General features: G+C 37.7%; 1 non-coding gene across 1 annotated transcript; it reads right to left on the reverse strand.

The window, feature by feature from the left end:
• Positions 1 to 2458: 2458 nt before the first annotated feature.
• Positions 2459 to 2565, reverse strand: LOC133787505 (small nucleolar RNA R71). The gene has a single exon (XR_009872523.1). It is a non-coding gene; the product is annotated as a small nucleolar RNA R71 (small nucleolar RNA).
• Between the last annotated feature and the right edge of the window lie 19461 nt (positions 2566 to 22026).

Raw genomic sequence — 22026 nt, forward strand, 5'->3', positions numbered from 1 at the left:
CCAAAAATCATCATTACACCCTAAAATTTACCCCTATTTGCCATATTATAATTAATTCAATTAATTTAATCAATTTAATTAATTTAAATTGATTATTTTAATACCTTTTTTTGGCTATAAATAAAGGAGTTTAGTGCTTATTTTGGGAAAGGTTACACTACACAAGTTTCTACACTTTCAAACCTCTCTATTCTCTTCATCTTCTTCTTCTTTTTGGTTAATTTTCTATGTATTTTTAGAGGAAAAATTTGGGGGTTCCTCCTCCAAATTTTCCTATTTATGTTTGTAATATTTTTGTTTGTATTTTCTATTCTAGTTATGAGTTTCTAATCTTTTTAAGATTATTAAGGTGATGATGAAACAATATGTAACTAGATAGTATTTATTTTTTATTGTTAGCACATATTTACACGTTGTTCTTCATTAGTGCAAAAACATAATATTCTTTGTGTAAGATGTGTCATTAAATTGTACACATCCAATGCTTAGAACAAAAATATTATGTTTTGCCTTATAAATAATGTTCATTGATTTATTTGTTATTTCATTAGATTAATTTACACTAAATGCTTTGAAATTATAATTTTAAAAGTGAAGATAAATCCTACAATTATATAGTAATTTGTGCTTAAATAGAATATCTAATTTGAATAAGTGATAGTTGATTAATTTCTACTATTAAAAAATTTGGGAATCAATGTACTTATAAATATTATTGAACTTATATTTTGTGGATTCTAATACCTTAATAATCTTCTTTTTCTATCTTGATTTCTACTTTTAATTTATTTTTATTTATTGTCTTAAATTTCTTTATTATTGTCTTTTATTTTATTTTCATTATACAAAACTCTTATTAATCTTTGGAGCTAGGTTAGAATTTGTTAATTTTGGTTTAAAAAATTTTTCTTTTTGATTTTAGACAACTCCTTTGGGTTCGATCTCATGCTTACACGAACACTGTATTCTATATACGATTCGTGCGCTTGCGAGTATAAATTTTTAAAACATACCCGTTTTGGGTCCGCCAAGATTTTGGCATTGTTGTCGGGGAGTTGCAAGAAAAGAAACGAAATTTATCTCAAGGTTAGTGAATTCTTCTACTAGTTATTTTAATTTTTGCACTTAAAAAAAAGAACAAAAAAAAACTATATATTCAAAAATATAAAAAATATATATTTATATAAATCTAAAAAAAAAAGATAAAAAGAAAATTTGGGACGGTTCTACCACCCATAAAAAAAATACTTATATATTTATATTTATTGTTTTTTTAGTTGACGGCACTTGTGCCTCCTTTCTATCTTTTGAATTTTTATAGTTGATGGCACTTGTGCCTCCTAATTTTGTTGTAATTTAGTTGTAATTTTTATTCCTTGTATTTCTTTGTCAGTTGACGACACTTGTGCCTCCTAACATTTGTTGTAATTTTCTTTATTTATCTTGTTGTAGTCTATATTTTATTTTATTTTTGCAAGTTACTAGTTGATGGCAATTTTGCCTCCTAGCTAGTTGATGACAATTTTGCCTCCTAGACTTTTATCTTAATTTTGTTATGGTTGATGGCATGCTCTACTCTGTCCTAAATTTTAGTCTTATTTAATTTTGCCTTATTTTTCTTTATCTTTTATCATAATATTGTGTAGTTGTGAAAAAAAATATTTGAAAAAAAAAAGAGAAACCTAAATCTTGTCCTTTCACCATAATCAATTTTTGCTTAAAGGAAATTTGAACAAAATTCCCAATCCGCCTCTACTAATTAACCTTGGGGAGTTGTTAGTAGTGCGCGAGTAAGTGGAATCAAATAGGTCTGGGGACAAGTAAACCATAAAAATTATATTGTTGTGAAATCTCTAAAAATTCTAAATATGCTCTGTGGTTGCGGTTTTTAACTGATCTTCCACATCAAAAAATTGCTTGTTTGAGAATATCTTTTTTTTTCCTTGTTTTTGAAAATTGTATGCATCATTGGGAACATACTCTAAAAATCGATTAGTAAAAAGACATTTATCTTTGTTTGAAATTGAAAGTGTTAGTAAAAATTTGAGCATCATGGAACCAATTGCTAATCCTGTTGATGAAAATGTTGTGCCTGAAAAAACTTTGCGTGAATATTTTGCACCTATTTCATCTAATGCTCCTTCATGTATTGTTCTTCCAACCACTTCTGCAACCCATTTCGAGCTTAAACCATCAATCATTCAATTGTTTCCATCTTTTTATGGGTTAGATATAGAGAGAGGATCCTTACATGCATATCAAAGATTTCTTAGAAATTTGCGCAACATTTAAATTTCAAAAAATTTCTGATGAGTCGGTCAAACTAAAATTGTTTCCTTTTTCATTAAAAGACAAATCAAAAGCTTGGTTAAATTCCCTTCCCACGGGGTCTATAACTACATGGGATCAACTTTATAGTAAATTCTTGCTGAAATTTTTTCCTTTGTCTAAAAATGATAGTCTAAGGAGAGAAATCTCCGAGATTTTTAAAAAAGATAATGAAGAGTTTTATGAATGTTGGGAAAGATTTAAAGATTTATTATTAAAATGTCCTCATCATGGTTTTGAAAAATGGAGACTTGGGACTTGTAAAATATTTTTATGATGGTTTGACTCCCTCTAATCGTCAAATGATTCAATCTACGCATACTGGAAATTTTTTTAAAATTTCAAGGACAAGAGGCTTGGGACGCCCTTGAAGATTTATCTGTCAATTCACAACAATGGAATTATTTTGATCCTAGGTCTAGGTCAACTAATTCACCAAAAAAGGAGGAATGTATGAAGTAAAAGAAGAATTAGACTTAAGAACATCCTTACACAAATTAGCAAGAAAAGTATAAGCTTCAGCCATAAGTCAAACTATAAACTCTCCAATACAACCAAGGAAAGATGTTTGTTCTATATGTTCTAGTCCTTGCATAATGCCCAATCATGTCCTTCCTACCAAGAAGCCTTTTCTGAGGAGGCCAATGCACTTCATGCTTATGAGAAACCAAATGATAGCCCATTTTCATCCACCTACAATCCAAATTGGAGAAACCATCCAAACTTTTCATAGAGACAAAACCAACCTCAAATGAATCAAGGGAACCAATACAACACGCAAAACCAAACTCATGCCCCACTAAATCAACCATATCCTCAACAAAGGAAACCTTCCTTAGAAGATACTTTACAACAATTTATGCAATCCACTCAAAAAATCCTACAAAATCAAGCTCAATTAATTACCAAACTCGAGACACAAGTAGGACAACTCGCCACTGCTTTAGCTGATAGAGAAAAAGGAACATTCCCTAGTCAACCTATCCCTAATCCAAAAGCTCAATATGAGATAGGAAAGTCTAGCATAATGGAGAAGTCAAATCAATTTCAACTCTTAGGTCCAGAAAGAACATTGTCAAACCCGATTACATACCCGAGGTTGAAAAAGAAAAAGAAAAAGAAAAAGAAAAGAGTCAGCCTTCCAGTTTTAATGCCAATGACTCTTCAAACAAGGAAAATCCAATCCATCCTTTCATTCCAAAAGCCCCATTCCCACAAAGATTACTTCCAATTAAAATAGGCAGCCAATATAATGACATCTTAGAAGTTTTTAAACAAGTTAGTATCAATATCCCTTTCTTAGATGCCATTAAACAAATTCCTGCCTACTCAAAAATTTTAAAGGATCTTTGTACTGTTAAAAGAAACACTAATGTTCCTAAAAAAGCGTTTTTAACTGAAAAAGCTAGTTCCATTTCAATATAAGAGTCTTGTTAAATATAAAGATCCTGGGTGTCCCACAATTTCATGCATTATTGGTGTCATTTTATTAACAAGGCTTTACTTGATTTGGGTGCTAGTGTGAATTTATTGCCTTATTCTGTTTATAAGCAACTTGGTCTTGGTGAACTAAAACCTACCTCTATAACTCTTCAATTAGCCAATCGTTCTGTGAAAATTCCTAAAGACATTATAGAGGATGTTTTGATAAAAGTTGATAAATTTTATTTTCCTGTTGACTTCATTGTTCTTGATACTCAACCTGTGGAAAATATGCATGCTCAAATTCCTATCATTTTAGGTAGACCATTCTTAGCTACATCTAATGCAATCATAAATTGTCGTAATGGCGTTTTGAAATTATCTTTTAGAAATATGACTGTTGAATTGAATGTATTTAATGTTGTTAAATATGTTGAGTGTGAGAAAGTGCATGAAGTTAACATAATAGACAGTATTTGTGAAAATGATGGAAATGACTTACTTGACTTTTGTGAAAAATACTTTGGTATGAACTTGCATGTTGATGATTCTAATGATGATATGAATTTTTTGCTAGAGTCTATACCCTTAAATGAAACCGAAGTTGAACCTTTTGCACCCTTAGATCACGTTCAATCAATTTCCGAGTCTCCAAAGTTGGACCTTAAACCTTTGCCAGAAAATTTAAAATATGCTTTTCTAGGAGAGCCTGAAACCTTACCTGTTATCATAGCATCCGCTTTAGATAAAGAACAAGAAGATAAATTGTTAGATGTCCTTAGAAAACTTAAAGAGGCCATAGGTTGGACCATTGGAGACATTAAATGAATTAGCCCATCCATATGTATGCATAGAATCCATCTAGAAGAGAATGCTAAAACCTCTCGGGAATGTCAAAGAAGGCTAAATCCAAATATGAAAGAAGTAGTTAGAGAAGAGGTCATAAAATTGTTAGACGTAGGTATCATTTACCCTATTTCTGATAGTCAATGGGTTAGTCCAGTTCAAGTTGTGCCTAAGAAGTCTGGGATCACAGTTGTTGATAATGAGAAAAATGATTTAATCCCTACTAGAGTACAAACGGGGTGGAGAGTGTGCATAGACTATAGAAAGCTGAATAATGTTACTAGAAAATACCATTTTCCATTACCCTTTATTGATCAAATGCTTGAACGTTTAGCTGGCCATGCATATTATTGTTTTCTTGATGGGTATTCGGGATATAACCAAATCCCCATTGCCCTAGAAGATCAAGAAAAAACTACATTCACATGCCCTTTCAGAACTTCTGCCTATCATCGCATGCCTTTTGGATTATGCAATGCACCTGCGACTTTTCAAAGGTGTATGATTTCAATTTTTTCTGACATGGTTGAAAGATTTCTTGAAGTGTTTATGGATGATTTTTCTGTGTTTGGTTCCTCCTTTGATGAATGTTTGCACCATCTTTCACTTGTTTTGATTCGTTGCAAAGAGAAAAATATTGTGCTTAACTGGGAAAAATGTCATTTTATGGTTGAAAAAGGAATTGTTTTAGGTCATGTCATCTCATCTGAGGGAATAGAAGTTGATAAAGCTAAAGTTGATCTTATTTCAAAACTTCCCCCACCTAAAACGGTGAAAGAAATTAGATCATTCTTAGGCCATGCCAGTTTCTATAGGAGATTTATAAAAGACTTTAGCAAAATTTCTCAGCCTTTATGCCATTTACTTGGAAAAGAAAATGCTCTTGTCTTTAATAATGATTGCCATGTTGCCTTTGAAAAATTGAAAAATTTGTTGACTACTGCACCCATTATTCGACCCCCTGATTGGAAAATACCTTTTGAAATAATGTGTGATGCTTCTGATTATGCTATAGGTGATGTCTTAAGACAAAGACTTGAAAAAATACCTCATGTGATTTACTATGCTAGCAAAACTTTAAATGATGCTCAATTAAACTATTCCACAACCGAAAAAGAATTGCTTGTTGTTGTTTTTGCATTAGAGAAACTTAGGTCTTAATGTTAGGATCTAAAATTATTGTCTATTCTGATCATGCTACATTAAAATATCTCTTGTCGAAAAAAGGTGCTAAGTCTTGTTTGATCCGCTAGATCCTACTTTTACAAGAATTCGATTTAGAAATACGAGAAAAAAAAGGATCTAAAAATGTTGTTGCTGGTCATTTATCTATACTAGTTGTTGAAACTATATATGACTCCACTCCTATCACTGAAACTTTTCCTGATGAACAATTGATGCATGTTTCTTCATTGTCTTTGTATGATGATATTGTTAATTATTGGTCACTAAAGAAATACCATCTCATTGGTCTAAGCATGATAAATCTAAATTTTATTCTGAGGTGAAAAACTTTATTTGGGATGATTCTTACTTGTTTAAATACTGCCCTGATCAAATAATTAGAAGATGCATTCCAAATTGTGACCAATCTAAAATCATATCTTTTTGTCACGATCATGCATGTGGAGGACATTTTAGTGGTAAGAAAACAGCCGCTAAAGTTTTACAATGTGGTTTTTATTGGTCTACTATCTTTCATGATATATATGTTTATTGTAAAGCTTGTGAACGTTGCCAAAAGTTAGGAAATTTAACTAAAAGAAACATGATGCCTTTAAATCCTATTCTTATTATTGACATATTTGATGTTTGGGCCATTGATTTTATGGGACCATTTCCTAACTCTTTTGGTAATCTTTATACTCTTGTTGGAGTTGATTATATGTCTAAATGGGTTGAGGCTATTGCATGCCACACTAATGACCACAAAGTTGTGCTTCGGTTTTTGAAGGAAAATATATTTTCCCGTTTTGGTTCACCACGTGCTATAATTAGTGATAACGGTACACACTTTTGTAATAAGCCATTTGAACATTTGATGAAACAATATGGCATTACACATAAAGTCTCAACACCATATCACCCACAAACTAGTGGTCAAGTTGAAGTGTCTAATAGCGAAGTTAAGCACATTTTAGAAAAAACTGTGAATCCAACTAGGAAAGATTGGTCCTTAAGACTCACAGATGCATTATGGGCGTATCGTACCGCGTACAAAACACCCATTGGCATGTCACCCTACAGACTTGCGTATGGGAAGACGTGTCGTTTACCTGTTGAGTTAGAACATAGAGCCTTTTGGGCAATTAAGCAGTTAAACTTTTCTTTAGACAAGGCAGGTGAGAAACGAAAGCTTCAACTAAATGAACTAGACGAAATTAGGAATGATGCATATGACTATTCAAAAAAGTATAAGGATCGCATGAAATTTTACCATGACAAAAATATTTTGAGAAAAGATTTTTCTCCAGGTCAGAAAGTCCTTTTATACAACTCTCGTTTGCATTTATTCCAGGGAAAGTTACGATCTAGGTGGTCCGGTCCTTATATTGTCCGAGTCGTATTTCCACATGGAGCTATTGAAATTGAAAATCCTAAAAATGGTGATATATTTAAAGTTAATGGACAAAAATTAAAACCATTTTTAGAATTGAAAACCGATGAAGTGGATGAGATCCTCCTTGAAGACCCTGTTTACCATGCTCTTTGATTCCTATTTGATCTTGATAACTTGTGTTTTGTTTGTTTTATTTGTTTTGTTTGTTTTATATGTGATTTAATTTTTGTTTGTTGTATCTTTTACTCTCTTAGTGATGCACCATGTCGAGGTACGAACATTCTAAACTCTAAACTCTGCTCAATTTTAATTTATATTTATATTTTAACACATTGAGGACAGTGCATAAATTATGTTTGGGGGTAGCGAGTTTAATGGTTGTGTTACCGTTCATTATGTTGAATATGAGGGTAGAATTGTGTTAAGTTTGTCTTGAATTTTTTTTTTAAATAGCGAGTTTAATGGTTGTTTACCGTTCATTATGTTGAATATGAGGGTAGAATTGTGTTAAGTTTGTCTTGAATTTTTTTTTAAATATATATATATTGTTTTATTGTGTTAAGTTTGTTTTGAAAAAAAAATTGGTGATATTTTTCATTTTCAATGATAAACATCTTGATTGAGTTTGAGTTTAGTTCTCTTAAAAATATGAATAATCTTTAAGCTTTGTTTTTAATTATAGGGTCAATTTTGCTCATAACAAAAATTTCATTTTTATAACAAGAACACTCTTATTTCCTATAAGTTTAAGTGGAAAATAATATTAATGAAAACCTCTTTTTAAAAAGCGAAATTGACAATTTAATTAATTACATAAGCTTAACTTTTATCCATACTAATTTTTTAGAATTATTTTCATTGTGCAATTTTTGAGAAAATCATTTTTATATCACCATTAAAAAAAATGTGTGTTTTATTTTTTGTCTTTTGCTTGAGGACTAGCAAAACTTTAAGTTTGGGGGTGTGATAACTCTACAAAATAGAGTTTTATACTAATTATTGCTTAGTCTTTGAATTTTTAAGTAATTTATTAAGTTTTTAAAGTAATTTTGAATTTATTGGGTTTATTTTTATTTAGATATTTTTGTGTGTTTTTATAGTTATGTTGTTGTAAAATGTTGTAGTTAACTATTTGAATTATTGTTGTTTAAATTGAGATAAAAAAATGTTGTATTATTTAGCTTAAATGTTAAATATAAATTAAGTTATAATTAATATTTTCAAAGAATTAACTTGATTTATTTTATAGTTAGAAATATTTTATTATGACTTATTTTATATTTATTTTGTAGGGAATTTATGGCATTTTTAGGCTTTGAGAAGTAAGGAAAAGAAAGCTAAAAAAAGAAAGAAAGAAAGAAAAAGGTTGATATTTGTGTAAATAAAAAACTCTCCCAGCTGCCCCAACAGTTTCGGCCCACACCTGTCAGCACCGAAGACACACAACTGCCAACAAACGGGCCTTCTTCAACCCACGACCCAGTCCGTCCAGCTCACCCAGCAGCCTACCTCTTCCTCCACCCAGGCCCAACCGAAACAACACAGTTTTCCTAGCCACCCAAAGCTGCCAGTTTTCCCTTCTTGAGCCCAACATAGCTCATTTGTCCCTTTGTCCCCCCTTTGTCTAAAAATGCCACATTTTTACCCCACTTCCTACACATTTTACCCAAAAATCATCATTACACCCTACAATTTATCCATATTTGCCATATTATAATTAATTTAATCAATTTAATTAATTTAAATTGATTATTTTAATACTTTTTTTTTTTGCTATAACTAAGGGAGTTTAGTGCTTATTTTGGGAAATGTTACACTACACAAGTTTCTACACTTTCAAACCTCTCTATTCTCTTCATCTTCTTCTTCTTTTTGGTTAATTTTCTATGTATTTTTAGATGAAAAATTTGGGGGTTCCTCCTCCAAATTTTCCTATTTATGTTTGTAATCTTTTTGTTTGTATTTTCTATTCTAGTTATGAGTTTCTAATCTTTTTAAGATTATTAAGGTGATGATGAAACAATATGTAACTAGATAGTGTTTATTTTGTATGTTGATTTTCCATTTTGTGCAACAAAGTATATGGATTTTTATTTTTCAAATATATTCTTTCATCTTAAATATCATGTATTTTTTATTGTTAGCACATATTTACACTTTGTTCTTCATTAGTAGAAAAACATAATATTCTTTGTGTAAGATGTGTCATTAAATTGTACACATCCAATGCTTAGAACAAAAATATTATGTTTTGCCTTATAAATAATGTTCATTGATTTATTTGTTATTTCATTAGATTAATTTACACTAAATTCTTTGAAATTATAATTTTAAAAGTGAAGATAAATCCTACAAATATATAGTAATTTGTGCTTAAATAGAATATCTAATGAATAAGTGATAGTTGATTAATTTCTACTATTAAAAAATTTGGGAATCAATGTACTTATAAATATTATTGAACTTATATTTTGTGGATTCTAATACCTTAATAATCTTCTTTTACTATCTTGATTTCTACTTTTAATTTATTTTTATTTATTGTCTTAAATTTCTTTATTATTGTCTTTTATTTTATTTTCATTATACAAAACTCTCATCAATTTTTTGAACTAGGTTTGAATTTGTTGATTTTGGTTTAAAATAGTTTTCTTTTCGATTTTAGACAACTCCTTTGGGTTCGACATCATTGCTTACACGATCACTATTCTATATGAACGATTTGTGAACTTGCGATTTATAAATATTTAAAACATACCCATTTTGGTTCCATTAACGACACCACCTACCGGAAGTACACGATGTGGGAGTATGTACCACTCCATACTGACAAACTTCCTCCGAGGCAGAGGTCAACGAGATCGAGGGCCCGATCCCCAGCCCGTCGTCACCAGAGTCCGTGTTCGGGGAATGATGCCAACGATGAGGCTTCGAGCTCGAGTGACAGAGGTAAAGTCATCCTCAGCTCGACCTTGTGGTCTCCTTCCCTTCTAAAATATAGACCTGACACCCTGATCTTATTCCCGGATTATAGGGATAATTTCCATGTATGGTATTGGGTAGATGATAGGGTCCATAGGTTTGATAGCTGGCTGGGGAAATAGCAAACAATCTATAGTCTGAATGAAGTTTGAGAAGGGGTAGCCATTCAATATGGAACAAACGACTATAGGGACCTTTCGAGGTTAACTTCCATGTATAAGGAAGGGACTCCCCATACTCCTCTAAAGATAGGGGAATTACCTGGTTGCTGAGCATGAGCTCGGGAGAGAGTTCCAGTTAGTTTTCTTGTCACTTGTCTATTTTTTTCCATTAATTGTTTGCTTCACATTTACTTTAGCATTTTAAGCTCGTTTACTAATGTGATTTGACTATGCAGGAAATATGGACTCTGACCTTGAAACTGTCACGACCCAAATTTCCTAATAAGTTTTAGGATCTTGATTAGGAGGCCGGGAGGGCCATAATTGATTACTTGTGCTATTATATGATTATATGCATGTTTATGTGGATCATATTATTATACGATGATGAATGCATGCATATGGGTATATATTTTGTTATGGGGGCATTTTGGTAATTTGGCCCGTTGAGGGCATAATTGTATGTATATTGGTAGCTATTGTTGAGGCCACATTATAATGTGGATTTGTTCGAGCTTTTGGACATGAGACGATCATTGAGTACTAGTTAGCGGTTGGGTCATAACAGGGTTAAGTTCGGGGCTCGGGGTGAGTCCCGGGGGTAATTTGGTGATTAGAGCGTTGCTGGGAGTTAAGGGGTAACGTGATATGAATCATTGGTATTTGAGAATATTGAGAATAATGGGAATTTGAGGGTGTTAATTATGGTTAACGAGATAGGTGCGAAGGGATGATTTTGCCCTTGGTGGCTGTTAAGGACTTTAATTAAATTTGAGGGCATTTAGGTCATTTTTTTTACCTTTAAGGATATATATTGATACTTAGGCTGGAAAATAGTAGAAGGCTATAGGAAAAACAGAGCATCTCTTCCTTCATCAACCGACTGCCATTTTCTTCTTCAATTTTGAAGCTTCTTTTGAGGAATTAAGCTGGGGAATCAAGTGTTGAGGATCTAGGGTAGTGTTCCATCATTGAAGAGGAGTTCATACCGTGCTTGAGGTAAGATTATAACCACTAGAACTCTGGTTTTCTGCTCTGTTTTATTACTAAGTTTAGTTGAGATTTTGGGTTTGAAAGTAGAGAATTCAATGGGGTTTTTTGGCAAAGTTTGGGTAGGTTATGATGCCTAGGACTATTATATGTGGTATTTGGGTTCACTTGGGGGTTTATATGTGGTACAGGTTGAAAATGAAGAATTCGAAGGAAGAAGAACCAGGGCCATGTCTGGCTGGTCCTAGCACTATAGCGCCTAGAGGGTAGCGCTAGCCAGGGCAAAATGTCCCTGGTTGTAGCGCTGGGGCACTAGGGGGGTAGCGCTACCCTGTTTTCTCAGATGCATATTTTGGGTGTTTTTAAGGGTTTTTGGCTCGGGGTTTCAATCCTTAAGGCTCGGGATTGAATCTACTCACCGTTTGGGTACAATTCGGGGTCCCAGGAGTGAGGTTTAGGTTAAGACTCATTTATTAGTATTTTCATTAATTGGATTCCATATTTGGTTATGACTAGGTGACCGCTAAGGGATTAAAAGATCGATCGTTCTCAAGGGTCATTCATAAAGTGTTTCTCGCTTGAACGAGAGGTAAGAAAACTGCACCCGATTATGTGGTTAGGTTGGGACTAAGTGTTCCCTGTATTTGTATGCATTATTATGTGATTGTGATGGGACTAAGAGCTCCCTATGTCTGTATGATGTCATAGATGGTATTATGCCATGGGACATATGATAAATGGCCTAAGAGTGCCGTAAATAATATTTGCGCACATGGCGCGGCTCGGACACTGGTAGCCGAGGACAACTTATTAATCACTGTGCTCGGTTAAGCTGGCCGGAGTCAGTGGGTATTACACTGGGGGCGGCTTAAGTGAGCCGAAGATAGTGGGTTAAACAGAGGGAGCGGCCTAAGGGTGCCGACCCTAAATATTGTGTAATGATTGAGATAAACTGTTGATTACGCATTTGATTGTTGTTGCAATCTGATAAATATGATATGTTGATTATCTGGCTGACAAATTGTTAAATTGTCGATTGATATCATTGAATAGGTGAATGTTATGAATTGCTGAATTCTTGGTTATGCATTGTGAGATGTTTGGTTGTTGATATTGATCATGCCATGCTGTTATGTTTTCTTGCTGGGCCTCGGCTCACGGGTGCTACGTGGTGCAGGTAAAGGCAAGGGTATGTAGATTCAACCATGAGTTGGAGAGCTCTGGGGGCGAGGTGTACATTGTCAGCTGCTCGGCCACCACGGTCGAGGGATTGTACAGGTACGGAAACCTAAAATGTGTATTTTTCCATTAGAGTGACCTGAGTTGTTTATAACTTCTGAAATTTTTGTAAATATGTCATTTAAACCCTGTTTTGAGATTCCGTGTGCTAAACTGTCGTTTTTAATCAAATAACTTGTTTATGACCAAAATCTTTTATTCCTAACCCAAGTTAATGATGTTAGATTCACATTTTTTTTTAATGACTTGATTAGCAGGTCTTGCACTATTTTAAACACACAGTGTAACAGTCTTGGTTTCCCAGGGTATTACAGAAACCATGCTCAACAGCTGCTTGGGGGCCAAGCAAAGCAAGCGCCTGAGAGTGTCACAAAATATTGGTCGACCTGCCAAAGTCCCTAAAAGAACTGAGGTAATTCCTCCTCTCCCAGGCCCGAGCCAGGTTGTGACCTCGGATCCTCAGGTCGGGGTTTTCATGGAAGCCGCTCCTTCCCTACCTCCCGCTACCCAAACCCTCTAACCGATTGCACCAGCTCCGAAGAAACCAACTACAACCCGGGAGCGCCTGCTGTCGATTTTGACTCATGCCAATGAGTATGTCATCGACAATGCTGTCGGAACTCACGGAGCCACTCTTGGGTCGGATATCCTGTCTTGAGTGGGCCAAAGCTTCAGCAATCTTGGGACTCCTCAATGGCAGTTCCTGGTCAATGCTTGGGACTCCAATGTCCTCTATGACAAGAATATCGAGCTTATCTTCTCGGTAATTTTTCTTATTTATTAATTTATTTGGGTTTTACTTGAAACATGTTCTAACTTGATTTGTTTGCGTGTTAGGCTCTTGTTGCAGTTGCTCAGCTAAATTACAAGCTGAACAACGAGGTTCATGCGAGCATGTCCTACGCTCAGGAGTCGAAGGATCTCCAGCTCAAGCTCGCTGACGAGTTTAAAGCTGCCAAGTCAAAGCTAGAGGGAAGAGAGGAACTTGAGGATTAAAGAGCTCGAGGAGAAGAGTTCCAGGGTCGAGGAGCTTGAAAAGCTAACTGCCAAGCTCGAAGAGGAGAAAAAGGCTACCTTCGAGATAATGGAGGGTGAAAAGGCTCGCCTCCTCGAAGAGTTCAAGCAGAGGAAGGATCGAGCAGTTGACATGGCCATGTACAGGATCTAGGCCAACAATGTCGATCTTGATACAAGATTCTTGGGTACCCTGGAAGACGAGCTCGTGGCTAAGTGGCAAGCTCGGCTGGAGGCGGAGGAAGCTGAGGAGGAGGCTGAGAAGGCCAAGGATGCGAGTGCCATCAGGGGGGATGCTCCTACTTCCTAGAGGTGAGATCATGGGCTACGTCCCATTTAAAAAATTTTGTAATAGTTTGGATCTTTCTTTTTTATGCCCCTGGGGCGAAAAAAATTTACAACTCGTATAAGAGTTATTTTTTGTTTGTTCAAACTTTTACATTTGGTATACTTAATTTTTATGCTCGGCTTTTAATGTTTTTTCTTCACATTTCCAGGTCGAAATATTTTGAGCAACTTATATTAAATTTTTGCCTTTATGTTTTCTTATTCATACAAACTTCTGTCGGATTTCAGCTCAAGTTTTCGATGCATTCATGCATAGTTTGCTCGATGTATCCATATCCGATCTATTTTTGTGTCAAGATCGGATCTTACTTTTACCACGCACTTGAAAGTACTTAAGTGGTATGTAAGCTAGGTAGTTTAGTTATATCTTGCTTTTCATAGTCACTTTTCCTCCTCCTCGAGTAGTTCCTTGAGGTTATGAGGTCGAAAATTTTTGTTGCAAAATACTCCAGCCTCGATATTGACTTAGCTCAAAGTAGGTTTATCTTTTTTCCCACTTGTGTCGATCAGTTTTAGCTGGTTTGTTCCAAACCTTTTTAGGTCGTGTTTGGTTTGTAATCCATACACTTACTTTTAATCTAGTTATGTCTAGGTCATATTAGCTCGTGTATCTGGTTATGCCCAGACGTATTTTTAAATAATCTGGTTATGTCCAGATTGTCTTAGCTCGCATATCTGGTTATATCCAGACACTTATTAATAAATAATCTGGTTACGTCCAAATTATCTTAGCTCGCGTATTTGGTTATATCCAGACACTTTTAAATAATCTGGTTACGTCCAAATTATCTTAGCTCGCGCATCTGGTTATATCTAGACACTTTCAAATAATCTGGTTACTTATTTTTTCAAACTTACAGTAAGTATACCACTGATTCCCCCTTAATATCCTATGAGTGTGACCATAGGTTATTAAATTAAGAGAGTTTGCAAAAAATACATCATATAAAAACAAGAATGAGATTTGATCAGAATTGAATATTTTATTAATAAAAGCTTTGTAAAACCAGACATGCTTGGTTACAATGAGACATCAATCCTACACTATTGATAGTAAGGTCATGGATGCTCCCCATTCCAAGCTCGTGGTACCAATTCTCCGTTTAATCTCGCCAATTTTTAGACGCCAGGTCGAATAATTGAATCGATCTGGTATGGTCCTTCCCAAATAGGTCCAAGTACGCCAGCAGTCGGGTCCCTTGTAACTAAGAACACATGCCTTAACACTAAGTCTCCCAATCCAAACTTCCTCTCCCGAACCTTTTTATTAAAATATCGAGTAGCTCGTTGCTGATATGCTGCATTTCTCAACTGAGCTTCATCTCTCCTTTCTTCAATAAGGTCCAGACTTACTTCGAGTCGGGATTGGTTCAAGGCTTGGTCATAAGCATGGCTACGAATCGTGGGTATTTCGACCTCGATTGGTAACATGGCCTTGCACCCATATGCCAGGGAAAAAGGGGTATGCCCTGTTGAAGTGCGAGCTGTAGTTCAAAATGCCCACAAAACTTGGGGTAACTCCTCGAGCCATTTTCCCTTAGCTTCTTCTAATTTCTTCTTCATAGAACTCTTGTGAGTCTTATTTACTACTTCGACTTGGCCGTTTGCTTGGGGATGGGCGATGGAGGAATTTTTTTTTATTATTCTATTTTTTTCACAAAAATGGGTGAATAATTCACTATCAAATTGAGTACCGTTATCTGATACTATTTTCCTTGGCCTTCCATATCAACAGATGATGTTTTTTACCACAAAGTCTAGGACTTTTTTCGAGGTAATCGTTGCCAGATGTTCGGCCTCGGTCCATTTTGTAAAATAATCGACCGCGACCACGGCTTACTTTACTCCACCTTTGTCGGTTGGCAACGAACCTATGAGATCGATTCCCCACACGCAAATGGCCATGGGGAGGTCATCATGGTTAGCTCAGATGGTGGAGCTCGCGGAATTGTAGCGAATCGCTGGCATTTATCACATTTCTTGACATACTCGAATGCATCTGCTTTGATAGTGGGCCAGAAGTATCCTTGTCTTATAATTTTCTTTGATAGGCTATGCCCCCCAGTGTGGTCTCCACAAAATCCTTCATGAATTTCTTCTAGGATTTTCTTTGCCTCGGGTGGAGTCACACATCAGAGTAATGGCATAGAATATCCTCTCCAATATAACCTTCCCTCCACAATACTGTATCTCAGAATCTGATACATCAGTCTTCGAGCCTTGTTCCATTCTGCTAGGAGAATGCCGGTTTCTAGGTAATCAACTATTGGGGTCATCCAGGTTGGTTCAGAGTCAATCATGAATACATCTTCCTCTTCAGGCTCGCTAATACTGCGAGTCGATGGGTGCTCTATCGGTACTAGGTTTAGCGTATCAACTTCGCTGGACGCGGTGAGCCTGGCTAGAGCGTCTGCATTTGAGTTTTGTTCTCGGGGAACCTGCTCTATGGCATAGAAGTCGAAATGTTCGAGCGCTGCTTTAGCTTTTTCTAGATACGCAGCCATCCTTATGCCATGTGCCTGATATTCCCCTAGGATTTGGTTGACCACCAACTGCGAGTCACTGTAGCAGTGTATTGCTTTGGCCTTGAGCTTTTTGGCTATCCGGAGTCCTACCAATAAAGCCTCGTACTCAGCTTCGTTATTAGATGCTTCAAAGCTGAACCTTAAAGCGGAGAGAAATTGCTTCCCTGTTGGAGCGATTAATATGATTCCTACCCCTGATCCATTTTCATTGGAAGATCCATCGACGTAAAGTTTCCACAGCTCACGGGATGGGGTTATAACCTCATCATCAGATACTCCTGTACATTCCACGATGAAGTCTACCAGGGCCTGCCCCTTTATGGTCGTTCTCGGATGATAAGTGATCTCGAACTGTCCGAGTTCAACTACCCATTTTAATAATCTGACCGAGGCCTCTCGTTTGGACAAGACTTGTCGCAGTGGTTGGTCTGTCAGCACATGGATAGGGTGTGCTTGGAAGTAAGGTCAGAGCTTTCGAGATGAATGGATCAAGCTAAGAGTTAGTTTTCCATTAATGGGTATCTTGATTCTGCCCCCAGTAACCTCTTGCTGACATAGTACACTAGTTTTTGTACCTTCTTGTCTTCTCGGACAAGCACATCACTGATAGCGTGCTCAGTTGTAGCAAGATACAAGTATAAGACTTCTCTTGTGATAGGTTTTAACAAGATTGGAGGTTCCGCGAGGTGTTTCTTTAGGTCTTGTAATGCGAGCTCGCATTCCTCCATCCACTCTTATTTTTTGCCTCCTCTCACAAGGTTGATGAATGGAAGACATCGGTCTGTAGATTTAGAAACAAACCTACTTAATGCCGCCATCCGTCCAGTTAAACTCTGAACACCTTTATGCTTTCGAGGTGAGGGCATATCGATTAACACCTGGATTTTGTCAGGATTAACCTCTATTCCTCACGTGTTTACGATGAAGCCCATAAACTTCCTCGACGACACTCCGAAAGAGCATTTTTGGGGGTTGAGTTTCAAGTTGTACTTCCGTAACACAGCAAATCATTCTTCGAGGTCGTCTACATGGTTATCGTTATGTTTAGATTTGACCAACATATCATCAACATAAACTTCCATGTTATTACCTATCTGCTCTGAGAACATTCTGTTCACCAGCCTTTGGTACTTTGCTCCAGCATTTTTAAGTCTAAAGGGCATAACATTGTAACAGTATAGCCCTTTATCGGTTACAAAGCTCGTATGCTCTTGTTTGGTGCGTGCATGATGATCTGGTTATATCCAGAATAAGCATCCATAAATGACATAAGACCATGCCCAGCTGTGGCATCTACGAGCTGATCGATCCGAGGTAAGGGAAAACAATCCTTTGGGCATGCCTTGTTGAGGTCGGAGTAATCGATTAAATTTCACTACGTTCCGTTGGGTTTTGGGACCAATACCAGATTGGTGATCCAATTAGGATAGAAGGCATCTCGTATGAACCGATTTTCCTTTAATCTGTCGACCTCTTCCTTTAAGGCTTTCTTTCTATCATCATCCAGGAGTCTACATTTCTGCTGCTTCGGGGGGAAGCTCTTGTCAATATTAAGTGCATGGCTTATTACATTTGGACTTATCCCTACCATGTCTGAATGTGACCATGCGAAAACATCCTGGTTTTTCTTTAAGAAGCAAATTAATTGTTATTTTGCTTTTTCAGAAAGATTTTTCCCCACCTTCACGGTCTATGGGGGTTTGACTTCTTCGAGCTTCACCTCTTCAAGCTCCTCCAATGGCTCAAGGTCAGCTATTTCCTCTACTATAGGGTTGATTTCCTCGTCGATTTCGAAGATCGTCCCATCTTCATTACGAATTATGAAAAGTGCCTGTGCACTTGTTTGTTTTTTCCCTCTAACGGAAATGCTATAGCATTCCCTACCCGCGAGCTGGTCCCCTTTTAGTGTCCCGATGGCACTAGAAGTCGGGAACTTGATGGCCAGATGCCTAACTGACGAAACTGCCCCCAACCCTACTAGGGTAGGTCTCCCAAGTAGTACGTTATAGACCAATGGAAGGCCTACCACCACGAACTCCATCATCTTGGTTATAGAGACCAGGTCTCCCAAGGTCACCAGGAGTTCGATGGATCCCATGCAGGCAATCCCTTCTCTTGAAAATTCGTACAACGAAGTGGCACAGGCTTTTAGGTCACGAAGCGCGAGTCCCATCTTTTGTAAAGTAGCCTTATAAAGGATATTCACCGAGCTCCCATTGTCAATTAGGACTCGGTGTACCCTCTTGTTCGTGAGCTGAAGGGTGATGACCAAAGGGTCATTATGAGGGAACTGTACATGAGACGCGTCATCTTCAGTGAAAGTTATGGGTTGAGTTTCAACTCTTTGTTGTTTCGGAGCTCTGGGTTCGGGTTCGTATGGAGATCCGTCACCAGTCTTTAACTCATTCACATATCTTTTCTGGGCATTCCTGTCCGATCCTATGATATGAGGTCCCCCAAGATGGTTATAACATCTTCTCCATCAATTGGAGGGGGTCGTTCATCTTCCCAAGCTCGGGAGTTATTGTTCTAGGCAGGTGGTGCAGCTACTGCCCTCTAGCTGGTGGAAGCCTGATTGGGGTTTCAGCCTCTTACATACTGACTGAAATACCCCCTCGAGATCAATCCTTCGATCTCATCCTTTAGTTGTCTGCACTCATCAGTTGTATGTCCGATATCTCTATGGAATCTACAATATTTGCTAGAATCTCTTTTCACCTTTTGGTTCCTCATGCGATCAAGTCATCTGAAAGGGACCTGGTTTTCATTAGCCAGGTAGATATTCTCCTGAGACTCATTGAGGTCGGTATACACCTTGTATACGGAGAAGTATCTTTCCCCTTTCTTCTTCTTTCCCCCATTTGCCTCGGGGTTATTTCCTTCATTTTTCTTTCTCTTGGAAGGGTTGTCCCCATGGGGTTTTGAAGTTGTAGGATCCACCGAGGTCGAGGCAAAGTTAGCATTCGTTGTTGTAGTTATGGGCTGAGAGATCATATTCAATGCTGACCTCGCCTCCTCTACATTAACAAACCTCTGAGCTCTTCGATTGAACTCGGTTAAGGACCTTACAGGCTCTCTTTGCAAGTCTTCCCAGAGAGGAATCTCAGGCATTACTCCTGCTCGGACGGCCATTAAATGGCCACTATCATCGACATCTCGAGCTCGAGCGACTTCTAGGTTAAACCTTGTGAGGTAACCTTTTAGTGACTCATTTGGCTGTTGTCAGACATTGGTCAAGGCTGAAGCCTCAGGTCTAATGTTGACCATGGCTTTGAATTGTTTCTTAAGATCTCTCAACAATTGATCCCAGGAGGCAATCGAATGTCTCTTGTATTTTTCAAACTAGTTTTTTGCTGGTCCCGTGAGAGAGGCTGGGAACAGCATACACCTGTGCTCGTAGCCCACATTGTTGGCTCGCATAATTGTGTTGAATGTGCTCAAGTGGCTGCATGGATCCGAATTTCCTTCGAATGGCGGGACATAAGGAATTCTAAATCCTTGAGGAAGCGGGGTGTTAGAGATATGTGGGGCAAAGGGCTCGAGTTCCTCATCGAACTCTTCATCCCGTTCCTGGCTACATTCGTTCTGTAAGAGCTTGAATGCTCTCTCCAACTGCTCAATCCTCTCTTCGACTGGATCAACAGGAGGCCTGGCCTGAACTGGAGGGAGCTGGTTATCATTGATTACAACTTCAATTCCCCATCTCGGTGTAGGAATGTATATCGACTGCTTGCAACGTTCAGATGATCTCGTAGATCTTGATTCGGGGGATTATCACGCCCCCGATTATGGTTTAAGTGCTCCCATAGGTTAGTGTGCTCTCCTCGATTCCCGACATTCCTTGGCTCTGTTTCATAAATGCTCACAGACCTAGTGTAATTCGAGCTTTCACTTACGTAGCTCGTCGCTCGATGATTACGAGGTGGATCCCCTACTGGTCTCCTTGTCCCAGTAGCTCGTGACCGTGACATTTGGCTTCTAGTAGGTTGAGGAGCCCTGCGATCTCGGGTAGCCTCTCCATTTCTATGTCCCCGTCCAGCCTGTCGATCCCTATTTTGCAGGGCAGGTAGCGGAGCATCTTGAACTGGTGAGGGATGCCTTATTGGTGATGGCAGGTGTCTTATGGGAGACGGTGGTTGTCTCCCATTGTTGGGCCTGGAAGGTCCCGAATTCGCCCGGTTAGGTTCTGGGACATTCTGCACTGTACCAAGATTTGGGGTCCAAGCCACCGAGGGGGCTTGGTTAATCCCCATCCCCGTGTGTGCTGCTACAGTCGGGTTGGCAGTGGCCTCAGTCTGATTCCCCCTCTAGAGTCTTGGCTGAACAGGAGAGGATGTTGGTGGCGATGCTTGTTCCGCTCTCCGGGTGGATGCATTCTTTCGAGGACGTCCCCTAGGCCTACGAGGTGGGGTCTGAGTGTCCCGCAGAGGCGGAGACTAGGTATCTTGCGGAGGCGGAGACTAGGTATCTTGCGGAGGCGGGGCCTGAGCCGTCTGTGCTTCAACAGCTAACCTGGCTAACTCTTCATTGCGTTTTGTAGCTTCTGCCAACTGTTTACGCAGTTGGCGATTTTCAAGTTCCACGATTGGAACATATATCTCGGGATTGTAGTACATATCCTCGTCGGCCCTGGGGGCAGGTGGTCCCCGGGAGTTAGACGAGTCACTCCTCTCATCGGGATCAAAATTCACCATAGGCTGCTTTCCAAGTCGTCGTGGGTATTCATCTTCATTTAGAATTTCCTCCTCAGTTATATTGGGATCGTTCGCATCCATTGCTAATCTGAGAGGCTCTCTGACTAAACAGACTCGCGCACTATTTAATGGCTCTCAATGAAAGCACCAAACTGTTGATGTCGTTTTTCGCCCACTTAAAAAGGAGAGCAATTAAACAAGAATATATCAGAGGAAATGAAATAAGAAGATGAAAACAGGATCTTTTTACGTGGTTCAACAGTTAAATATGCCTAGTCCACGAGTCTGTGTTATAAGTGCTTGGGAGTCTTCTGGAAACTTTTCAGAGAATAGTTGCCTAGAGTTTTCTCTCAAGATCTCAAAATTTTGGTCCTTTACAAAGGGAGTTTCCTTCTCTATTTATACAGAAGGTTTCAGAATTCATTCCCACATATTTTGGGAAGATATTATGTGGATCAAATGATATAATGCCACTTAATGCATTATTTTCTACGTGCATGATAATATCCCATAAAATGTGGGATTGGATAACTAATTACATCATATCCCTTAAACATAGGGATTTTACAACAATAAATACATTCACATGTAACCGACTATCTTAGATATTGGGCTTGTTATGCCTTCGAGATTATTCGTCAATCACGAGCTTGTCATTCTTGCTTCGACTTAGCTCCCAACAAGTCATTGATGGAGTCATCATATTCGAGCTTATGCCTCTCAAGCTCGGATCATCTTGTCTGAGGGCAAGAGGAACATCAGGAAATATATACAAGTGTTGTAACCCTTTGCTGTTGCAAACTTACCTCATAAGCTCGAAGCATCTTCGAGGCTACATACTACACGAGCTCACGAGATCGTTCTTTACAGTGACTGACTGGAGGATCATATGAGAACTGTGCATATTTCGAGCTTAC

The sequence above is a fragment of the Humulus lupulus genome, chromosome 6 (assembly GCF_963169125.1).
Source record: "Humulus lupulus chromosome 6, drHumLupu1.1, whole genome shotgun sequence".
Lineage (NCBI taxonomy): Eukaryota > Viridiplantae > Streptophyta > Magnoliopsida > Rosales > Cannabaceae > Humulus > Humulus lupulus.